The sequence below is a fragment of the Schistocerca piceifrons genome, chromosome 1 (assembly GCF_021461385.2).
Source record: "Schistocerca piceifrons isolate TAMUIC-IGC-003096 chromosome 1, iqSchPice1.1, whole genome shotgun sequence".
Lineage (NCBI taxonomy): Eukaryota > Metazoa > Arthropoda > Insecta > Orthoptera > Acrididae > Schistocerca > Schistocerca piceifrons.
This window is the reverse complement of record NC_060138.1, coordinates 627,539,382-627,556,720: the sequence shown is the minus strand read 5'-3', so window position 1 is coordinate 627,556,720 and position 17,339 is coordinate 627,539,382. Positions and strand designations below refer to the sequence as shown.

General features: G+C 39.6%; 1 protein-coding gene across 1 annotated transcript in view; it reads right to left on the bottom strand.

The window, feature by feature from the left end:
* LOC124710862 (TBC1 domain family member 19) overlaps positions 1-17,339 on the bottom strand; it is a 173,422-nt gene that overhangs the window by 52,274 nt on the left and 103,809 nt on the right. The gene's annotated exons all lie outside the window — the stretch shown is intronic.

Below are 17,339 nucleotides of genomic sequence, written 5' to 3'. Positions count from 1 at the left end.
AGAATTTGTGATGTAATGGGAAAGTAGAATGAATATATGCAGCAAAATACAAGGCAGCAACAAATGCAATGAACAATATATAAGAAAAAACTTAAGATTAGTATATCAATAACATTTCTTTTATGAAAGCTGTTACTTCCAAATTCCTGTCATATGATGTTACTGATTTGATTATTACAATTCCTTGGATAAAAACATAGTGATAGAATAGCAGAGGATATAATGACAATGATCAAATCAAGTGTCACAAACACACTTAATTTTGGAAGGAAACTGAAATTATTTTCCTAGGTAGAGGCTGTTTGCACTTGGATATTTGCATAATTATCAGTGAAAGCTATCTTATAGATTTACATGACAAATGTCCATTTGATGTCAATTCCCTTTTGGTAAATTTAATTAGTTTATAATGAATATATCACATAAGTCACACTAAAAAATTGGATATTTTCACTACACTTTATGATGAAAGAATGATATTGCTTATGAACTAACATATGAAGCAGATCTAAGTGAAGGGAAGATATTCCTTGTTCTTGCGTGTGAGTAATTAATAAGCCCATGCTCAAATATAGTTTCATATATAATATGTTGTGTTATACACTCTTTATGTAAAAAATGGCTGACTTTAAAAATACCAGTTGGTATATTATATTTGAGTAGCATGATTACAAAGGAAGAAACCTTGACTTGTAAGTATTTACCAAGATGTTAAACTTATTGTAAAGAGCATATTCAAGAATAAAAAGAGGCTTTTATTGTCATAAGTATCACAAACAGATTATGAATTCAGTGAGATTGTAAGTTAGCAAGTCTGTACACGCAGCAAGAATTCTACAATAAAATGTGATGTGGTAATGACTGTTTGAAATACTGCCATGGCTTGCACATTGTGCAATATTTTTTACTGGTTAGACTTTCTTGCTTGTGACATGCACTCCACAGAATCAATTTACACCTCCTGCCAGTATTTGAAATTTGTTGTGTAAATAGAAGTATTCCTAATACTGGTGGCACTGGGACTACAATTTTATTATTATTGTGTTTTCAGAATAAACCTGCCTTCACTGTTAGCAGTTGTTTTTTGGAGATAAGATTACACAATTGATACACAGTACTGGTAATTATGTGACTGATGGAGATGCCAAGCAGTTCAGAACACTGTCATTGTATGAGGAGGGAAAAATACTCTCACCTAATTGCTATATTTCTGCAGAAAGTACCTGTGAGGAATTGTGGTGATGTGCTCCCCAGTGTTCACAATGTGGCACTCTGCTACAGCAGAGGACATGTGGGCATGCAACAAACCATTTAGGTATGCAACATGGATTACCTCACCAGCAACATCTTTGCCACAGGCAGGTGTTTCTGTGCAGAAAGGATGGCCACTTCCCACATGGACACTGAATAAGTGAAACCTGACACCTCGGAGCCTGCTTCTGAGTAATTTATGCACTAACAGCACAACAGAACTTAATGGCTTGCCGCACAATGTTCCCAGATAAGTGTAGGAGCATTCAGAGGACCACATACTGGTAAGTTGGCTTTGTCTGATTACACAGCATGAACACTGGAGGCTGGTTACATTATCATGAAGAACCAGTGAACCCACCTCTTCCAAATAACTGGGCATCCAATGCTCCCTTACCAAGAGTTATTCCAGGTGTGACATTGGGCTTTGCTTCTCTATTACCAACAACATTAATATTACCAAGGACAGCAGTCCGGCACCTGTAAAAAGATGTAATGTGTATGCTCCTATAGTGTGCAGACTCTGCACCCCTTTGCGTGTGTAGAGATAACTATTGTGTTCTTCCTGAAATGGTGGCCAAATGTCAAATAAAATTTAATGGATTGTGTGTCTAGCCTGCTATGTCAGACAGACATCCATGCTATGAACCATTTGGTGTTGCTAGAATCAGAATGATGCACTCTGCCTTCTTTGTATAGATGTAAATTTTATGTAAACATGTCCTCCATTTAATAACACTGGGATCAAAATATTATACTATGTGTTCTATGTGTATAGATGTAAGTTTTAGTATATGTTCCCTGTAACACATGGGTTTTGTTTCCCATCCTGAGAGAGTGAACTTTTTATGTATGCCCATTCCAGCTGCTTTAGTTGGGGGATGTATATGGTCTGGACATGATAGCTGGTCCACCATGTGCATTTACCCATCTCCGCATATTTTTGTAATTTCCAATCAACGTGTTGCCATTGGCATTCTAATATGTTAATTTGTTGCATAACAACCCTGTAGTAGGTGGATTTCATTCCAATAAATGGACCATTTGCATGCCATTGTATTTGTTTTCTCACCTTCCATACCAAACATGCATAGTCTATAGCAATCAAGTTATATGGTGGTTGCTGGCAGTACAAGTGAAGCATAACCAAATTTACTTTTTGCTAGATAAAACTGAACTGAATCTGTAATATAAAAATGGGAACAATCAATTATTAATAAAATTATTTAATTGTATCAATATAATGGAAGGAAACATTCCACGTGGGAAAAATTATATATAAAAACAAAGATGAGGTGACTTACCGAACAAGAGCGCTGGCAGGTCGATAGACACACAAACAAACACAAACATACACACAAAATTCAAGCTTTCGCAACAAACTGTTGCCTCATCAGGAAAGAGGGAAGGAGAGGGGAAGACGAAAGGAAGTGGGTTTTAAAGGAGAGGGTAAGGAGTCATTCCAATCCCGGGAGCGGAAAGACTTACCTTAGGGGGAAAAAAGGACAGGTATACACTCGCACACACGCACATATCCATCCACACATACAGACACAAGCAGACATATTTAAAGTCTTTAAATATGTCTGCTTGTGTCTGTATGTGTGGATGGATATGTGCGTGTGTGCGAGTGTATACCTGTCCTTTTTTCCCCCTAAGGTAAGTCTTTCCGCTCCCGGGATTGGAATGACTCCTTACCCTCTCCTTTAAAACCCACTTCCTTTTGTCTTCCCCTCTCCTTCCCTCTTTCCTGATGAGGCAACAGTTTGTTGCGAAAGCTTGAATTTTGTGGGTATGTTTGTGTTTGTTTGTGTGTCTATCGACCTGCCAGCGCTCTTGTTCGGTAAGTCACCTCATCTTTGTTTTTATATATAAATTATTTAATTGGATAGATAAAAAATCTACTCACTAAGTGGTGGCAGAACACACAAATAAAACAGTGTTGTAACTGGCAAGCTTTCGCAGCCAGTGGCTACTTTTTCAGGCAGAAGGGTTGAAGGGGAAGGAAGAAGGTGAAGGAAAAGGACTGGAGAGATCTAGGAAAAGGGAAAGTCACCCAGGACCGTGGGTCAGGGGAGACTTACCGTGTACTGATCACGCTCCAGTGATGCCTGTGTGCTTTACCACTTTGTTGGTTTACTAAGTGGACAACGTCCTACTGTATATCGCAAACATTTAAACATTTCCATGTACGTTTCCTTCCCTCGTGGCAATTTGGCCCCTCAGTTCAGTTTACAGGCCCTTACCTTATGTAAGCAATGTGCTGCATAACGATACTACCTGTGGTTTTCGCACCTCTGAACATGCCCCAGCTCGTCATGTTGACAGCCTGATGGGAACATTTAACTGTGCTCCTCCTGCAAGTAAACTTTCAGGGGGTTTCACCCACTTGCTTTTCACATGGCATCAGCCATGCCTTCTGCATTCCGCATCAGACTTCTGCACCGTGAACATTGATTTGGGCAGTTTTACAGCATCATTTCCTAGTGCTTCAGTGCCATTCTTATCCACTCCAATAGACTGCTTGCTTGCATCCTACACAGTGATGTCTGTGTCCACCATGCCGCTACAGCATCCACATCATACAAAGGACTCAGATACAGAACTAACTGTGTCCTTGTTGCCAGCATCAGGCCGCTTACCAACCCTGCCCCTGCTATCCGAGGACAACCCAGCAACATGGTTTGCACGGGTGGAGAACTTTTCTGAAATGGAACTGGGGGGGGGGGGGGGGGGGGGGGATGTCTGTGTGGGGTGGACAAGTACGAACATCATACCTCTGCCATCACAAGATCTTTGACTCTTTACCCTAATGGCTCACACCATCTTGCTTATTCAGTTCACTGTATGACTTGATGTAATGTGGACACTTGTATTTACCGATACGAAATATATCGAGCCTTACATTATTAAGTGTGTTTTTCGTGGACTACAACCCAACCAAATTTCCACAACTTAATACAAATTCTGGAAGTCTTCCACTGAAAATGCAACGGTGAAGTTTCCAATGTTTCCGTCCTACTGTAGTTGCAATCTGAGCATATGTTTTCTCTTCTTACTTCCCTTTGTGAAGATGCTGTGTAATGTATTTGACATGTCCAATACTATCATGATAAAGATGCAAGGACAAATAAAGAAAGGAAATGATACAGTGGTGTATGTAATGTAGATATTAGTGAATGAACAAAATGAGTTTTCAGGAAAAGAGAGACAAACCCTGTGGACATTGTCAGGAAAAGGAGCTGAACAGTCAACTATTTTTGAACAGTCAACTACAGTATTTATTTAAACATTCATAAAACACCTGTTTAAAAACATAATTTGAAGTACCTGATTTCTTCTAGTCCATCAAATTCAAACACAGACTCAGCCTTCTTAATAGCCATAGCAAATATTTATGTCAGCCATGGATTACAATAATAAGGTCTGTAACTTCATGATTTGTGAACTGCTCATTTACCCAGAACCCAACAGGTCTCACTGTCAATCTATGATTGAAGAAGAGAGAGTGATGCAGCAAATGTTCAAGCAAAAGATTAAATACCATAGACTGAGTGAATTATTTTGTTTAATGAACCTGTTATACCATAAGAAACTTACTTAATATTGTCACTTTATAACCAGAATGAAGTCCCAAGTCAAAAATCAGGATAATCATTGGACAGCATGTTTATTACAAACACCAACTTACAGCCAGCATGGAAAAGAACTGAACTCTTGGCCTGAGAATCCTGCTATTTATGCAAACACTGACTGCTCCAGAATGCACAAACATTACAAGCATAAGATATTTGGAGAACCTTCCAGAAATGACACAAACTAAGTAACAAATAATTGTTAGTGGTCTGGTTTGAAATGGCAAACACCTGCATGCCAACCAGTGACACTAGCCGCTATGCCAAATTGCATGTGGCATTGCTCGCTCTCCATCGAAACTGTGACCTGCTGTTTCAAAAGTTCTCATTATAGCCAATTACAATGGCCTGGATGTAGATCTTGTCACTGGTCCTCTGTATGGCAGTACTGGTGGACCCTCGCGTTCTGGTCATGTCATGTACTTTACAATATCATGAGCATAGTGATCATTGTAAGAGTCTTCAGTTTCCTTGAATGAGAAGCACCAATTCTTGATCTGTGGCTGAGGGCTTTAGATGGACTTCATACAGAGAACAAGGATGATGTCTCTGTGCTTTTGTCTTCTTAACAAAGTTTCATAACCATTGAACTTGTATGTGAAATCCAACAATACAGCCTAAAGTAGTGCTTTAGTAACTTTTCATGTAGACCCACTTTCACACAGAACTCAAAATCTATAACAAATCTCCCAGGCTGTATGTCACTGGCCAGTGCTTGGCCTTATAGCACTCTCAATCTTTCTCTTGGGTGTCCAGGGTCCACATGTGGGCCAGCTGACTAGCTTTTTTGGTCCAATAGTACGGCTCGCCTTGTGAAGGAGAGAATGTGTTATACGAGATGAAGGTTGGATGCCATCTCAGAAGAATTGTTCCATCTACACTTGAAGATTGCAGCACTTGTTTCTCCTGTATTATGGGACTGGGTGGATGGAGTGACTTCAGCCAAGTTTGATTGGTTATATAAGGCTGCTAGTTCCTGGCAGATGTCGAAATTTGATTGCTTGGTGACACAACAGCTGACGTGACAGGAAATAACTGCATGATGTTCTATTGTTAATTTCACAGAGAAGATTTTAGATGATGCGACGCTGTCAGTTTTGGGTAAAGGTCTAAATTCTGCACCTACACCAAGTGCAGTACCTCTTATAAGTTTCATAAGTGGTGTTGAACAAGCTGTATGTCACCTTCCTATGGATGCTGCTGAAGAAATAAGAAGGGAAACTGGTCGGGTTCTCCTGAAAGCTCCTCCCCAACAAAGTAATATAACCGCTGAAGAAAGGGCTGCACTACGGAACCTTTGAGAAGATCCAGAAATAGTGGTGCTGAAGGCTGATAAAGGTAATTCTACAATTTTGTTACCTCGTAGGTTGTATTTGGAGAAGATGTATAGTCTACTTAGTGATAGGATGTATGAGGGTATTTTGAAAAGTAAAGATACAATGGCTCATAGTCCTTAAATAGAACATTTATTTAGAAAACATCAGTTACATCTTATTAACTGGATTATTTGTTATTTTTTGATGTAATCACTCCCGTTACCCAAACATTTGTTAAGTCGGTGCACAAGCTTTTGTATCCCACAGTCATAGAAGGTTGCCGCATGTTGTCGGAACCACTTTTCAACTTCATCTTTGATCTCTTCATCATCATGGAATGATTTTCCACTAAGATGTGACTTCAGGTAATGGAAGACATGGAAGTCGGTGGGTGCAAGGTCCAGGCTGTATGGCGGATTGTCCAATACGTTCCATTTGAATTGTTTGAGTAGTGCTTTGGTTACAAGTGCTGTGTGGAGCCAAGCGTTGTCATGAAGCAAGCGGACTCCACTTGTCAGCATTCCCCTGCGCCTGTCTTGAATTGCCCTTCGAAGACGTTTCAAAATCTGACAATATGCAGCAGCATTAATTGTCATTCCAGGAGGCATACATTCCAACAGAAGAATGCCTTGTCTGTCCCAAAAAACAGAAGCCATGATTTTCTTCACTGAAATCAACGTTTTGCATTTCTTGGCTTTTGGTGAATTCGAATGGCACCATTGCATTGATTGTTGCTTGGATTCAGGTGTATGGTGATAAACCCACGTCTCGTCACCTGTCACAATGTGATCAAGGAACTCATCACCTGCTTCAGCATAGTGTGTGAGGAAGTGGAGTGCAAAGCCCATCCTTTTCTTTTTGTGTTCTTCCGTTAACAGTTTTGGAACCCAGCGCGCACACAATTTCCTGTACTTGACAGTCACAACATTGTAAAGAGTTGTCATTGACATGTACGGTATGATCTGATGCAATTCTTCCAATGTGAGATGTCTATTCGCACGAATTGCTTCCTCCATTCTCCAAAGAAGGGCATCAAAGATCACAGATGGCCAACCTGTTCTTTGTTCGTCATGAACATCGGTCCTACCTTCAGAGAAATGACAACACCATTTCGTTACAGTTTGTCAATTCATAATGTTTCCATAAACAGAAACAATCTCTTTGTGAATATCCACTGGTCGCTGCCTTTTGCAATGAAGAAAAAGTATGACAGAGCGCACTTTGCATTTGGCGGGATTCTGAATCGGCGCAGCCATTTTAAACGTGACCTACTCCAACCAGAAGCAATGTTCAACTGCCGAATGACCGCAAGGAGAAAGCTAATGGTTCAAGGTTAACACCAGTGTTGCCAACTTGCACGCCAAAACTCTTCTGTTCCTGTGGCATACGGTGTATCTTTACTTTCTGAAATACCCTCGTACAAGAGGATTGATCAAGCCCCAGCAGCATGTGTGCAATGGAACACGTGTGCACTTTTGAACTCTTCCTCGATAGCTCCAGAGACCATCAAGTGGTTACCCATGGCAGTGTACCACCAAGACTGTATGGTCTTCCTAAAGTACATAAAGAAGGTCTGCCTTTACAGCCTATAGTGAGTATTGATGCACCCACATATGATTTAGCCAAACATCTAGTTTCTTTGCTGAGACCATTTATTGCCAAATGTTCACATCAGATACAGAACTCTGCTGATTTTATCAACAGACTGGGGGCTCCCCAAGTAAATAGTTTGGATCTTCTAGTGAGTTTTGATGTAGTTTACCTTTTAACAAAAGTACCTCTTGCAGATTTCTTGATGCTAATTGGTCAACAGTTCGAATCGGGCATCACTGCTTTGCTTCAGCATGCTCTTTCCTCAACTTATTTTATGGTTAACCAGGGATATTTTGAACAGTCTGGCGGTGTTGCCATGGGCAGCCCTCTGTCTCCTCTGGTGGCTAACCACTTCTTATGGAGGATTTTGAGGAAAGAGCACTTGAATCAGTGGTTTGTAAACCAACTGGTTTTTTGGAGATATGTCGATGATACTTTCATAGTGTGGCCCCACAGAGAAGAAAGGTTAACAGAAGTTTTTCATCAGCTTAACTCCATCCATGAGAATATTCGATTGACTATGGAGCTAGAGAAAGATGGTTGCCTTCCAATCCTGGATGTTTTGGTTAAATGAAAGAGTGACGGCTTGGTGGGATATTCTGTTTATTGTAAGCTCACTCACACTGATTTGTACTTGCATTCTTCAAGTTGCCATCACCCATCCCAAACCATGAGTGTACCTAAAACCCTTGTGCACAGGGCACATATGGTGTTGGATGCAGAGAATTTGCCTAAGGAACTTGCACATTTAAGGATACCTGACCCGGCAAATTAACAGGGCCTTCTCAACTAGAGCCAGGAACCGGAAAATGGATAAAGAGGAGAATGTGCCAACCAAATCCTTAGCTTTTCTACCCTTCGTTGGAAATATCTCCTTCAAAATAGTGAGGATTCTTAATAATTTACATATGAAAGTGGTTTTTTGTCCACCTTCTAAGATTTCGGATTTACTGTGATCGGTGAAGGATGATTTGTTACTGTGGAAGGCGGGAATTTACAAAATAGTGTGTCAATGTGGTATGGCCTATATAGGACAGACAACGCATACAGTGGAAGAGCATCATACATAACATCAACATTGCATTTGCCTATTGCAACCCAGTAAGTCTGCAGTTGTGGAACATTGTATTTCCAACGGATACTCAATGGAGTATGACAATATTTCGATTTTGGTCACAGCAACAACTTTTTGGGAATCCATTATCAAAGAATCTGTTGAAATACACATCACGGGAAATCTAATGAACTATGACAGTGTTTACCAATTGAATAATGTGTGGAATCCCATCATCTCCGAAATTTGCTCAAGGCAAACATGCCAGAAGACCCTGACAGCTGCGGCCAGCGACAATACTGATGGCAGCTGAGTTTTGCAGTTCCACCAGCGAGGGTGCTGTCGCTGGGCAGTGTAGTCCTTCTGTCTCTGTGACTTCAACGCATGTCTGGCAGTACCATCAGCGCACTATATAAGATGGAGGGGAGAAATCGGCTGATGTGAAGATCGCTGGCAATTGTCCAGCTGAAATATCGTGCAATGAAGTTTACGACTACCAGCTGCAAGCCCAAAATCTCTGTGAACAGCTGATTCACCAGGAAAATTATCAAATTTTACAGCAGGCCTTAATGTCCGGATTGATGCATCAGTCACTGGTGGGTGCCCAGTGGTTCAGTGGTGGGAAGGGTACCAGCTCAGATATTGGGCAATCAGTGGTGCAGCTGGACTCCCTGGCATGTTATTCTTATTTTACTTATTTATTTATTTCTTCATGTTTGTAGATCCAATATACAAGAGAACTGTATGGGAAGGGAGTCATAATTATACATGAGAACAGTATCCTACTTATAGATGCTAATAGATACAAGTTGCAGTATGTGTAAAGGAACAAAATATATTAACATTTTCAAGCTTAGGCACTTCCTAAAGTAAAACAGAGGTATAAAACAATACAATAATAAATTACAATTATTCCATATTAAGTTATAACATTTCTAGAAGTGAAGTACATTGTTATTCTGACATAGCTCATGATATTCAGTTACAAAGTAGTAACAGAAAATGTTACAAGTCAATGTGTCATATCTGACTTACAATATAGAAGTGTTTATGGCAAAGAATTCATCAAGAGGGTAAAAAGAGTGTTCCAGTAGATATTCTTTTAATTTACTTTTAAATTGTGGTATTCCACAAGTAAGATTTTTTTATGTCCATAGGAAGTGCAGTAAGCACTCTTTTGCATCAGTAGTGCACGCCTTTTTGTGCTACGCTCAACTTTTCTCCATCCACATGCAATTCGTGTTTCAATCTTCTGTCATAGCGATGACAGTCACTGTTAGGATTGTGCTTGGGTAGGTTCGTAACCAAAAAGGACATAGGGGATAGGATGCATTGTGAAGTCACTGCTAATATTTTGTGTGTTTTAAAAAAGATTTCTGCATTAATGATTTCTACTCACTCCACTTAGAATTCGGATTGTTCTTTTCCGAGTGACAGATACTTAATTTGTCACTGGTTGATTTCCCCAAAACATTATGCCATATGACAACAATGAATGAAAATGGCCAAAGTAAGCAGCCTTAACAGCATCAGTATTTGCAGTTGTTGCTATAATACGTAGAGCATAAGTTGCTGAACTAAGTCTTTTTCTCAAGTCCAGAATATGGCACATTCAATTTAATTTATTGTCGATGTGGAGGCCTAAAAATTTAAAAGAATATACTTGATGAATCTCTTTATCATTACAACTTAGACTTATGTCCCCCAGCACTTTCTGAGACCCATGGAAATGAATATACTGGGCTTTTTTAAAATTTAAAATCAGGCCAATGCAGGTGAACCGTTTATAGAAATCAATGTCACTGTCATGCGTTTTTTCAACTAAAAGAGACATATCATCTGGAAAGAGGGTAAATTTGGTAGTAGCTTTTGTGCAGTGTGGAAGGTCATTAATAAAAATAAGAAAGAGCAAGAGGCCTTGCAACACTCCTCTACTTACCATTTCCCAACCAGATGAGGCTATTTTGCCATTTCCATGATTAAGCAATACCCTTTGCTTTCTATCAGTTAGGTATGATTTAAGGCACATTCGCATTGTGCCACTTAAATTATAATAGACAGTTTTTGAAATAACTGAAGCTAATCTATTGTTCAGTGTTTCTAAAACATTATTGATAAATGAAACTATAGCATCATCAGTTGACAGGCCTGCTTGGAACCTGAACTGACAATGGCTAAGAGCCCTGTGGATGTTCAGATGCTCCACAATTCTCTTATGTATAATCTTCTCAAGAATTTTGGAGAAACGTGTCAAAAATGAAATCGGGTGGTAGTTAGAAGCATCAATTTTATCCCCTTTCTTGAATAGTGGTTTCACATCTGCATACTTTATTCTGTCTAGCATGATACCTAGTTGAAGGGCTTCATTAAATGCATGGCAAAGTACTATACAATTGGCATTATGAGAATGTTTAAGTACCTTAGAGGAAATGTTATGAAAGCCAGATGAATTTTTTGTTTGCGTTTTAGTGATGAACTTTTTCACCTCAGTGTAGCCTTCACTGACAGTAATTGACATCTCACCCTTGTACAAAAACAAATCTCCTGTGCCTTAACTTTCCAGTCTCCCACCACCTCCCAAAGTCCCAACATCTGGCCACAGAGAAGCATTCCCCTCGTAACTCAGCACCACCCAGGACTGGAGAAACTGAATTACATTCTCTGCCAGGGTTTTGATAACCTCTTGTCATGCCCACTATCCTTCCCACCCCTCCCACAGTGGTATTCCGCCATCCACTGAACCCACGCAATACACTGCTACATCCTTACACAACTCCTGTTCCCAATCCCTTACCTCATGGCTCATACCTCTGTAATAGGCCTAGATGCAAGACCTGTACCACACATCCTCCCACCATTACCTACTCCACTACTGTCACTAACATCATCTATCCCATCAAAGGAAGGGCTACCTGTGAAACCAGTCGTGATCTACATGCTAAGCTGCAACCACTGTGCTGCGTTCTATGCTGTCTGTCCGCATGAATGGCCACCGACACACTGTCACCAAGAAACAAGTGGACCACCCTGTTGTTGAACATGGTGCCACACATGATATCCTTCATTTCAATTGCTACCCCACAGTCTGTGCCATATGGTTCCGTCCCACCAACACCAGCTTTTCTCAATTGCGCAACTTTTCCTGCAATACATCCTACATTCCTGTAACCCTTCTGGCCTTAACTTACGTTAATCAGTGCTCTCACTCATCCAGCCCCTCCATGTTCCCATTCCAGCATTACACAGCTGTCACTCCACCATCACACCCAGTCTTTTTATTTCTCTCCTCTTCTGCTACTGCCCCCCTCTCACCTCTCCGCTGCCCACCATCTAATCTGCAGCACTTCACTGTCCGCCATCCCCACCATATTATTCTTTCCCCTCCCTGCCCCAGCTTCCTCCTTACCCCCACCCAGTTGCCACTCCCATCAAGCACTGGTGCTGCTGATCGCAGTGGAGCTTCAGTTGCATGAGACTGCAGTCGTGTATGTGAGCTGTGTTTGCGTGCCTGTGTGTGTGTGTGTGTGTGTGTGTGTGTGTGTGTGTGTGTGTGTGTGTGTGTGTGTGTGTGTGTGTTCGTGTGTGTGTGCACGTGTGTGTATTCTTGATGAAGGCCTCAATGGCTGAAAGCTTTGATTGTGAGAGTCTTTCTGTTGTGCCTATCTGCAACTCAACATCTCCACTATATGGTGAGTAGCAATTTTCCTTTTCATAACATTGTTACATCTCCACTGTTTTGTTTCTTGAGATTGTCATACTTATATTTTAAAGTATGAAACTCTTCTAACAGCAATGCAATGATTGCAGTCTCGCGTGCTTGCTTCATGTGCATTTTCATTTTCGCAGTTTTGTGCCGCACTACTTCTTCTTTCAGAAACATTTTTATAATGAAACATGCAATACACTCATGATCACAATATATATCAAATTTGTTACATGATTCGCATTTTTTGTTATTTCTATTGCATTTATCCTGGGAACTAACATACTCGCAATTTACACTTGGTGCCATCTTGACTGCTGTTTCTGTTCCTCTTAGAATGACAGTGGAGCATTAGTGCCATCACAGTAGAAGCCAACACTACAGCAGATGCCAAATCGACAACCCGCCGACATGATGAGGAGCCTGGCCAGATGCCCAGTATTTGTATGCACCAAAGTTGGTTTGTTGTGCGTCCCTGGTCAAGTGTCTTGTATGCCATGTTTCAAAATGATCCTGGGTTTAGTAACCAGCTGGTCCTGATTGAGAGGTAGCTTGAGGCATCTTAAGCAGGTGTCGCAACAGCAAATTTTGCCAAGGAGCTCCCTTATGATAACAAGCCCTCTTGCATTAGGTTTACATCATTACAGGGCATAGGTTTTATTGATATTAATACAGAACCTGGTTTTATAAGCTCTCAGTTTTGGTCTGGTGATAGCAGTAGCCAAAAAAAATGTTGCAAATAAAAAATAATAAAAATATATATTAAGAAATCTAAGAAGTGTCTTGCAAAGAGTAAATATGGTTTATAAATTCTCTGAAGGTGACAACTCATGGTCATGAATAGGGAATAGGATTTGGATTTTAGCTGAAGATAACAGAGACTCTCCATTTTTGTCATCCCAAATATAAGGTACAGTGGCAGTTAAAATTACCCATCACAACAGAGCTACTCTTTCAATTAAAATATGCATGTGGAGTGAAGCATAGCTCATCATTTGCAAGTTGGTAAAAGGATGCAACTATAATGTTGCTGAGTTCTACAGATACGATCTCAATGCCATTTGCTTCCTCATGGCAAATACAGCTTTAAAAAAGGTCTAGCTATGTTAAGGAAGCATTTCCATACTGAGCTACATTAAGGAAGCATTTCATTACTGACTAGGTGGTTTTCAGTCACTGGAAACATTCCTGGAATTTTTAGATATCACTGTAAGGCATCTTTGTGTTTTTTCTTCAATGCACAATATATAACATTCATTATCTTCTGCACTCATTGTGTAACTGTTGTTCTTTGGCTGCTGATGTACTTCCAGCATTCATGGATATAATACACAGAGTAGATTTTAAAAACAGTCTTTTGATAGAATACATTTGTTATGCTTCTAATGTAGCTGCACATGTGAAAATAAATTATTCACATGATTTCTATGTTTATCAAGTTTATGCATGAGTCTATGTTTTCACCTGTTACTGGTGGCAAATTGTGATTTCCAAATAAGAAATGATGCTGACATTAGTGTATTACTGCTGCAATGGATATCAAACATCAAAAGTATGTGCTTTTTTGATGCTCTGAAGATGTAACTTTGAGCACTAAAGTACAATGTTCTATTTCTTGTTTATGTAACTATCCACCACCCATCAACTTCTCTGTATGTGGTGTGGGTACCTTTAGTCACTTCACTGTACATATTCCACCCACAATTTACCTGCATCATCATAAAGCTATCAGTATATTGTGAACAAAAGTCTTGATGTTCCGGATGTTTATATAAGAAATAATGTTAATCTGATGAAGTGTTAGTATATTAATTTACATAATAGTTTCACATTTTAATGTTCAAGTAATCCGTTATAGATGGAATAGAATAACAAAATTATTGTCAACTAGTTGTTAACAAGATAGACTCCATAGCAACAACCACAACCAAGCAGAAGAAAGAGCACAGTCATGGCTTTGGTTCTGTTCACTGTAGTTTTCACACAACAAAATGAAATGATCATGTGGACTGATGGCCAAGAGATCCATCCAGGGAAGTTCAGCTGCCAAGGTGCAAGTCTTATTTCAGGTGACTCCACACTGGGCGACTTGTGTGTAGATGATGGTGAAATGAACATGAGGACAATACAACACCCAGTTCACGAGCAGAGAAAATCTTTAACCCAGCCAGGAGTCAAACCTGGGGCCTGCTGAATGGTAGGCAAACACCCAGCTAAGCTGGTGAACAGTTTCACACAATGCCTGTGGCTGATAGTGTAATACTCGTGATTCATTGTTTGCATTGTTTCTCTGTATGGCATATTTATTTTAATGACTAAATATCCTAAATTAGTCACAAAAGGGAGGAGGAGTGTGATAAGAGTACTATCACCCTGCTAAGTAAACCCAACAATGCAGGTCAATGGGCAGCATGTGAATGAATCCAGAATGAAGATGACCAGCTGCTTCTGCCACACTGTTTTGTATGCAAGGACAAGCAAGAACCAACAACATCACTCCCTCATAAGCTCAACTGTCAGTCACTTTGTTATTTTGATCAAGGTATAGATGTTGGGGTTCTGTGAATGGCATGATCATTCATGCATTCATTCATTCACACACTGTGTGCCGTTGACTGCATAATGAAGGAGAGCCTTCATGGCTGTGGAATGAGTCAAGTTATACATTAACAGGAAGAAGCAACCACTGCTGGTTAGTCATATGGTAAACATTACAGAAGTCAAATATCCTAAATTTTGTTGAACTTGCAAATGCCCAGAATGAATACAACCTCAAAAAATATGAAGAACTGCTTCAGAGCTATGAGTAATTGCTGGGAGATGATGTGCATGTGGACCCATCCAAGCCTTCTCTTGTGTGACCAAAAAGCTCATAATTACCCTACACTCAACCAGTAAAGAGCTATCAGATATGAAAGAGAGTGCCAGTATATCATGATTACATCTAAAGGAGCAATATCAACATGTGAGTTAATGTAAACTGGGCAGAACTGAAGTCATCAGGAAATGAGACAGTCATACCACGAAATTTTAGTCATCAAAACAATAATCAGTATGTGGGACAAGTGGATAATGATGAGAGATTGTTTCAGAATAAAATATGAGCACAGCATGAAATGATTACAATGTTGTCTGCATGGTAATAATGGAATGTACAGCTTTGTAAATAGTGCTGGCTTTTTGTAGCAATGCTGGAGTGTATGTGGAGTGTGATGTACTGATGGTTCAAAACAATTTTTTCGAGAATTTACCAGTGACCTGCTTACCACAGTGTCAGCTCTCATTGTTCAGAAACCACGAACATCTCACACTGTAATGAGCACTGTTTCATCTAAATCTGTGGAGATGGTCACAATTGTTAGATATTTCTGTGGTGACCACATCTTACCACTTGCATTATTAAGTGATACAGCAGATAAATTCCAATTTCTGGCACTATTTAATACAACATACGATCCTGGCTCCTGCATATTGAGAGTAATTTTAACAAGAATCATTACATCTAGGCTGTTTTAGAGCATGACATACTGTGCCTCTTTTGGGCAATTTTACATGATATATTGCAGCAGGTCATTATTCAACCACCTGTGGTAAGGAACATGCAAGGTTCCTTCAAAGAATGACTGGTACTGCTGCTTCTCTGGCCCACTCATTTGCCTGAATATGTCACTTATCAGATAGGTGGTACCTGATTGATCAGTAATTTGTACAGCACAGTCCCTTTATAGAAAGCATTTTAAGCGAGATGCTCCAGGAACATGGCCACATTGTATATTATTCCATGACACAACGTTTATAGGTTTTGATTGGGCTTCATACTATACAGAATTCTTAAAGTCAGGTATCATGTACAGTAACATAAGTCTAATAAGGTTGTTGTTGCTTTTTTTTCTCATGTATATAACCTGTGCTATACCAATCATTTTGGTTGCTATGAATCTACTCAGCATTACAATTCCTTAGAAAGACTAGTACAGTACTTATCAACCTCCCATTGTATTTTCACAAACAGGTGGTGAACCTTATATGTATACTTCCTGTGTAGCAATCCTGTGCACCCATCAGAGTGGCAGATTTTCTAACCACTGTTTTATTGGAATCTGGTAGGCAATTCTTTCCCTTTATATGCACTTTGAGATCTATCAGGACTAACTATGATTTATGTTTCTCTGAGACACAGTAAACATTAGCTAATTTATTTCATTTCCATTTGTTTTACTGTTACATAGAATACAAATACCATGCCTATAGGTATATTTCTAGCTTTGATTATTGTTGGTATATATAAAGATTTAATGCATGAATGAGGATATTATTGCTTTCTCTCTTCGAATTTTGAAATTTTACGATATTGCAGTGCCTGTGTTATTCTGAATTACGGCCCAAAACTCCTTTGGATATGCACACACATCTAAAAGAACAGACATTGCGGTGACTACAATTGTTATGAACTACATTAAGTGTAATCCAAATTGCAAATATGGGCAACCACCAGCTGTATAATTAAATGATGACAGCGAAAGTTTGTGCCGGACCAGGACTTGACAAGGATTTCCATTATGTGTAAGGGTTGAATGAAAAGTAATGCTTCCACCTTCGTTAATTGAGTTTGGATGGGAATATTTTAATAAATCAAATGCAGAAATAATCCTTAGAATGTGATCTTTAATTACCAATATTCAGTTTTCCACATAATCACCAGCCAATAGGATACATTACTGCCAACAATGAACAAGTTTTCTGAAGCTGTCACAGAAGAAGTCGACACTCTGTTTCTGCAACCACAG